Source organism: Seriola lalandi, unplaced genomic scaffold, assembly GCF_002814215.2.
Source record: "Seriola lalandi dorsalis isolate HSWRI2012SDOR001 ecotype SW California unplaced genomic scaffold, Sedor1 jcf7180002054945, whole genome shotgun sequence".
NCBI classification, from domain to species: domain Eukaryota; kingdom Metazoa; phylum Chordata; class Actinopteri; order Carangiformes; family Carangidae; genus Seriola; species Seriola lalandi.
Window position 1 is genome coordinate 3,390,751 of NW_019525496.1, and position 6,956 is coordinate 3,397,706.

The window sequence follows — 6,956 nt, forward strand, 5'->3', positions numbered from 1 at the left end:
ACTTTATTGTGCTGGCGTAAAGATCATATGCTTTGGCAGCTTTTCAAAGAACATCAGAATTTCAAATGTGTCTGCCAAGTCAGCACAAACACAAGTTTGCTCTGCGTGATCAAACACATAGTTCATATCTGAAGAGCTCATATGGCCTTTGATTTCATGTCACAATTGACAAATGATTGACGACTGAAGTTGCAGAGACACATGAAGCCCAGCTTGGTAGTTGGATTAAAAAATGGGAAACAAAGAGACAGATTCAACATGTGTTGGCCTTTCATCTTCCATGCAATGTTAATTTTGTGATATTAGGGAGATTCATTATTTGCTTTACTGGAGATCCAAATTTTGCATTGACAAGATCAACACTAGAGAGTCACGCACAAAAACGCCAACTGAACCTCATAAAAGAAGATACTTCTGCTCTGGATTTGTAGATGCTGCTCTATTCTATTCTAGAAAGCAAACATCATCTTATTGCTGTTGTAACACAAGCTCCAAACTGAGCTCCTATCAGCAAACACTGCAGGACCCTGGCATGACATTACACATTGTCTTGCTTCTGACTCATCTAGATTAGATTAAGTGTTGATACAGTAATCGATCCACGTAAAATTAGATTATTAGATTACATTTAGATTATAAACAGAAAGATCAAGAAACAATTTCAACTAAACAGTATATAGTAGATTTGAAATACTAAATGCTGTGATATTGTGAATTTACCAAACTAATAATTATTATGTTGTTAACAGCTGCTTTTTTATGCTCAGTACTCAGTATATACAACATAATTAAATGGACATCTTATCTAGGTGCAAAACACTTGTAGTGCTAACTTTGTCATGAGTTACAATTAGTTTAAAACCCCTGTTTAGGTTCAGTAACTTTTCTTAAAGGAGTTGGCTTTACACATTCAATTTCTGTCGCATGTGTTGGGAAGTACTACTGCATATGTGAAAATAGTTGTATAATAATAGTTGTGTGAAGTCTTTTGTGGTTCCAGAGGGAGCTACATGAAGCCTGATAAATTGTCTCAAGGGCCTCACTTGAGGCAATTCATCAGACTAAATCGTCAGTTGGGTCTGAAGACCACAAATCTGAAAATCTAAATAAATCTGGTGGAGTAAGAAAAAAGAAGTGAGCTCTCCAGGCCTCATCTCAGCTTCATTAGCCGCTACGAGCATAACACACCCAAATCTCTGACCAAACTGTCAGTGGTCGAGTTGCATTTTGGATAACGTGGGTGCTAGGTTTTGCTTTCATGCTGAGATTTAGATGAGAAGATTGATACCGCTCTCATGTCTGTATGTTAACTATGAAGCTACTGCCAGAAGCCAGTTACCTTAGCTTAGCACAACGACCATGGTTGTGTGGTTTTACAGGGGCTAGCCTATCTGCTGGACTATTTTTTGACAGTGTGTGGTGACTTCCTTGAGCCTAGTCAACACCTTGAGGTTTCCAGGCAACTAGCGGACACTCCAGGAAGTGACTGTGCATGGCCAAGTAGTCGTCCAGCACACAGCACCTGATAATATGTTGTTTTTTATGTTTTTTTTTGTTGCGTGGATTAAGACACGCAAGATGTAAAGTGTTCAGTAGTGAGCTTTAGAAGTGCTGACAGGAAGATTTTGCTGCCTTTGGACAGACAGCTCTTTCTCTGTTTCCAGTGTTTAATCTAAGCTATGCTAACCAGCTTTTGGCTGTTGATTCAAATGCAGCACATAGACATGAGAGGGGTGTCAATCTTCTCATCAAAACTCTTGGGTAGCTAAAAACATATTTCCCAAAATGTTGAGTATTCTTAAAGTTACTGACTTGACTGTGATGCCAATGCTGTCTTTATGCTACGTTTTTACATCAGTGTATTTTGGTCGGACACTCTTTGTTTAACATTTCTAAACAGTTTTTTGTTTCTGTCGCTCATTGTGCTGAAATTAACTCACAACTTCAAACAGAACAGTTAACTATAAAGCTCATGAAGTGTGAATCTGACAACCGCATACATACCAGAGAAAAACCATGCATGCTTATTAGGGTAACTAATAGTGAGAGTTAAATGTGCATGTGCTGCCACCAGCCACATCTTACAATTTCAGAGCAGCAACCACTACTGAGAATTTCTTTGATGCAACACCAGTTTGAAACCAGATATTTTACAGGCATTTTTTTTCTTTTTGTGCCACTGATAAAGAGTTCCCCTGAGACGTGCATCAAGCTGTTAATGATTAAAAAAACTTCAACACAGAACATAAAAGCCTTAGTAGAATCCATATGGTGATTGTTTATTCATTTGGCTGCTTATTGTTTGTCTCTGGTGGTAAGAGGTGAGTGATATATCTGAAACTCTGGAAACCCCCACCCCCCCCACCCCCCAGTCTGAACAGAGACAGCTTTGGGTGATAAAAAATTGTGCAAAACAGATGCGACAAACTTTCAGAAAGCAATTGCAGACCAATAAAAGATGGTCTTCGGGTTGTTTACAGCAGCACAGGGGAGACACACTGTCTGTATTTCTATACAAGTTCACTAGCATACATGAGACAATGAAAGCTTGTATAATGTGGGGCTAATTTGAAAGAACTTAATTCACTAATCATTAACCTGCCCCTGTGATCTGTACATACCTTGGTAACTGAAGAATTGTATAGATAGGCTTACTGAGAGGGCTTAGCTAAAAGGCTATAAAATAAAGGCACAAAGTTTATGATTTTTATCAATAATTACACAGTGCAGTTATTTTTCACCAGTAAAGAAGCACAAAAAATATTCACAGGTTGTCTACTAGGGTCAAATAATGTAAATCAGTCATCTACATTATCTGAGATGATGATATCTGTGTGGTCTTTAAAGTCAGTTGAACCTTTGCTTAGTTGCTGCTGACAAAAGCTCAGCCTGCACACAGACTGTTTTAAGATGAGGTGGGGCATTTCTGATCGCGCCTCACTTCCTTTCAGCGTAAGGAAATGTGCCGGACACTGTTAAAACCAGGAATACCTTATGCAAAAGCAAACTGAAGGCAGGCTAAGCCACACATCAGCATGAGAACCAACTCAGAGTCATGCAATCCTCAGAGTGAACAATATCTGCCCCAGGGACGCTTTGCATGATGATTTCCCTAGCAGCTTCTTCATCACCCCAAAGTGGTGTTTTATTGTCCTCGCTTTTCGTGTTTGCATTCCATTGTTACTGGGCGAGTACAAATATCCTCCTTTATGCACAAAAACCTCAGACAGGCCTTCCACTACGTCGCCTGAGCCCAGCCCTCATCCATCCATCAGCAGTGCCCCTGTACTACGCAGGGCCCCCCAAGCTCTGCTCACCGCCCCCAGCCTACTCTTTGACATAACGCTGTTGTGGCTTTCCGGGCCTTTATGCTGGCTGTTGTCTTAGGCAGATTGAAGACCCTTTGTGTGCGTCAGCCCCTGTCCTGAGTGGCAGAGAGGAACCTGCTGGGCTGCGAGTGGAGAGACAGGAATGCGCATATGAATGGGCTAGTGTGTGCTGGGCACCTACTGACAGAGGGACGGCGAGCCTCTATGAGTCTTAGTTCATCAGCGTAACCATCTTGTTCAATTACACGTGCAGCCCGGTGTTGCGTTCCCTGGACATTCACACTGAATGGGAGTATTGTCACTGCTGTTGTGAATATCTTGTTCAGTATTGTAGAGAGCTCTTAATAAATGAGGTGCCAGCTCCATTGTTTTAGGTGTGAGTGATTACCCAAAGTGCAGTTTTATTTTTTCTATTGCGTTCCAGTCATGTTCTCCTTGATATCTAATTTCAGTGTGGAATTCGATTTATCAGATGTGATTCACATAAGAACTTGCAGGATCTTGTCTTTGTGTTAAGTCAGCTTCTTATGCTCCAATACTAACAGTGCATGATTAAACCTGATATATCAAAGGTTTTAGATGTACATCTCTAATCTCCCAATATCCAGTTGCCTATAAAATATTTTGTCTGACCACATTAGTGAAGTTTTGAAACCTAAATTTTTTTTTTTACCTGTCCTTATGTTACAGCATTTGAAGACTTTGAAGAGCCTTTTTTTTCCTATTTTTCTTGATCCTTTCCTTTAACTTCATCATTGGAAATACTTCATTACAAATTCTGCATTTGAAATGCTACTCATGTAAATGTACAGTGTTATCAGCAAAATGTGTTAACTACTAGCCCTTGCGTCATACTATTACATATTAATATATTGGATTACTATTACTAGCATTACAATGTACTGAAGTAGTATAAAATGGGATAAAAGGCAAATACTACTATTTTAAGAGTTTCCTCAGTTTGTCCTTCCCACTAATGTGCTTCACACAGTAATCCTGAGCACTCACCTCAACATTAAGTTACGTATTGATGATGCTGGCTGTCCCTGGCGTCAATATTCAACACCCACATTCAGATTTCACATCATTCTATAGTGACAAAACAAGATGAAAACTTATGTGTGACATATACACTATAATGTAAACGTTTAAAAAACTAGGAAAGCACAGTACAGATGAAAGACATAAAAATATGATGGACAGCCATTGACCATGAACTCACATCAGCAAATTTAAACACTAAATGGTATTTTATCCAAGTGCTGCTGTAAGAAGTCTTCAGATCTCCGTCCTTTTGAACCACAGTCTGTATTAACTTAACAAATTCTCTCATCACCATAAACTACACAGGTAAATAAGTGGAAAATATGCAGATTAAAACTCAATAGGTTGGACAATATGTGCATGTGAGCAATTGCTCAAAAAGCTCAAATGCACTGAACAAGAGGCAAACAGTAGGTTTATACAGTAGATTTGCAGAGTTGCTTTGCAGATTTGGCAGATGATACATGATAAGCTGATTTCTAACAACTTCCTGGTTTGATGGGACCTAGATGTATGATCCCAAAGCTTCATTAATTGTCCTCTGACTCATATGGTACAGCTTATGGGTTGTTTGTCTGGCCATGCTTTTGAGAAGATTACATCTCCATAATCAATAAAAAGAAACTTAACCATCCACCACAGGGTCTAAAAAAAAAATCATCTGGGAAAATAAATTTCCCCCCTCAAACGTACCCACAGTAGTACAAAACTCACTGAATGTTTACTGAGCACTAATTCATTGGAAAATTTTTTTCATGATTATGGTCGCAGGTAGGGACATCTTGACATTTTCCAGATGTGCATTTTTGTTCAAGTGTGGCCACAGGAAACCCAAATTCACATGACTTCCATATCCATCTACAATTTGGTTGAATCTAAACCTAAATCTAAAACTAACAAGTGTGTTGATTACACCTACAAAAAAACTTGTATCACATGCTCCTACGTGTGTTGCTGCATTACCTGACAATATTTTCCTTCCACAGTTGCAGTGCTGATGACCGGGGAGAGCTGAGCAGCAGCCCTCTGGACTCATGGCTCTCATCACCTGCTGACCTGGAAAGTGGGTCTGTAAGATCTGCAACATCACTTCAACCAGCAGACAACATGCTGCTTTGAAGTGGGAGTGGACCTAAATTGGATTATGCAGCATCTCTGAGGAGCAGCTCCTGTAGATTTGATTACACACGCCCCCTCACCCAACACCCACACTCCTTCTTCCCCAAACCAGATGAGACGGTGTGGGGCGGTCCTCCATGACAGAGTCTGGTACTGCACTTTTTAATGTATGCCCATCTGCCAGCCATTTACCTGATTACTTTTGGATAACTCTGACAGGTCCGGCTCTGCCGGGGCAGCTGGGAGGCCAGAGAGCATTAGTTTTGTACAGGTGGACACAGGAAAGATAAGGACCAGATGACCCTTGTACCCATGAAAACAAGAACCCAGATTTCACCTAAATGGAGGAATTGACATTTGGCACAACCAAATACAATGGTGACTTACGTATTTTTAAATGTTGAACTACGCCTTTTTTTGTAGCCACAAAAACAACTAATTTTACATCTTAAACAAAATTCTTAAAATGGAGAAATATACATAGAGGACAAGTTGTTCTTATTGTCCACTCTCTGGCTGAAGTGCTGTTTAAAATAAAGTCCTGAGCACTGACTACAAATCCTCCACACAAGCATGGCATACAGACCACCTTCTATTTCTGAAGAAAATAACATCCAGTGCTGGTTTAACTCTGGCTCATTATGGTGGAAGTGGGTTCCAGGGCCAGGAAGTTTCATTGCTTTCCAAATAAATCTCACTAAACAGAGCTGTAATCCAAATTCCTCGTCTTGTGGAGTCCTCTTCAAGTCCTCGCATTACATGAAAGCTCACAAAAGTCAGACATAAAAATGACGCTATATCTTTCTAGATGTTACTCATTACCACATTTGTACAGACAAAACCGAGTGAAGTAGCACGGTTGCGTGAAAGTATCTTTTAAATCAAAGGGGTGGAAAATGTTTTTTTTTTTTCTGACATAGCTGCTCATATTCACCCAGCAGAGGCACGTTTCTGATTGTTTCCACATAAAGGGGCAAAGCAGCTCTCAAATTCAAACCAGCTCATGAAAAATTATCAAAAACGAATGAGGCCCTTTAACATTCCTCCAGGTTTTACCGAGTGACACAGAGGGTTTTCATTACCTCGCTCACTGCTAGCAAATCTAAGACATCACCTTTGATTATGTTACATAGAACCTGGCAGGGGAACAATCGGAGGGTGCTGTGGGCGGGTGTGATAGTCTGTGTGCCGGTCAAAATTACTGGTTTGATTCAAATAGCATAATGTGCTTTTGTTTGTTGAGCCCTTTAGATAACAAACAGGGATATCTTCTAACCAATCTGCTCAGTGACTGGTGAATAAAAAAGGCTGAGCCAAACACTGCTCTTACTGACATGTGGCACTCAAGTCGGGTGATCCTGGCAACAGCTCCTCAGCTGTGTGGAAAGAGGAACTTGTCAGTGAGCGTAAACAGCTCTCTTGGCTCAGTTCTCTGAGCTAAAATACCCCATTCCCACCCACCCA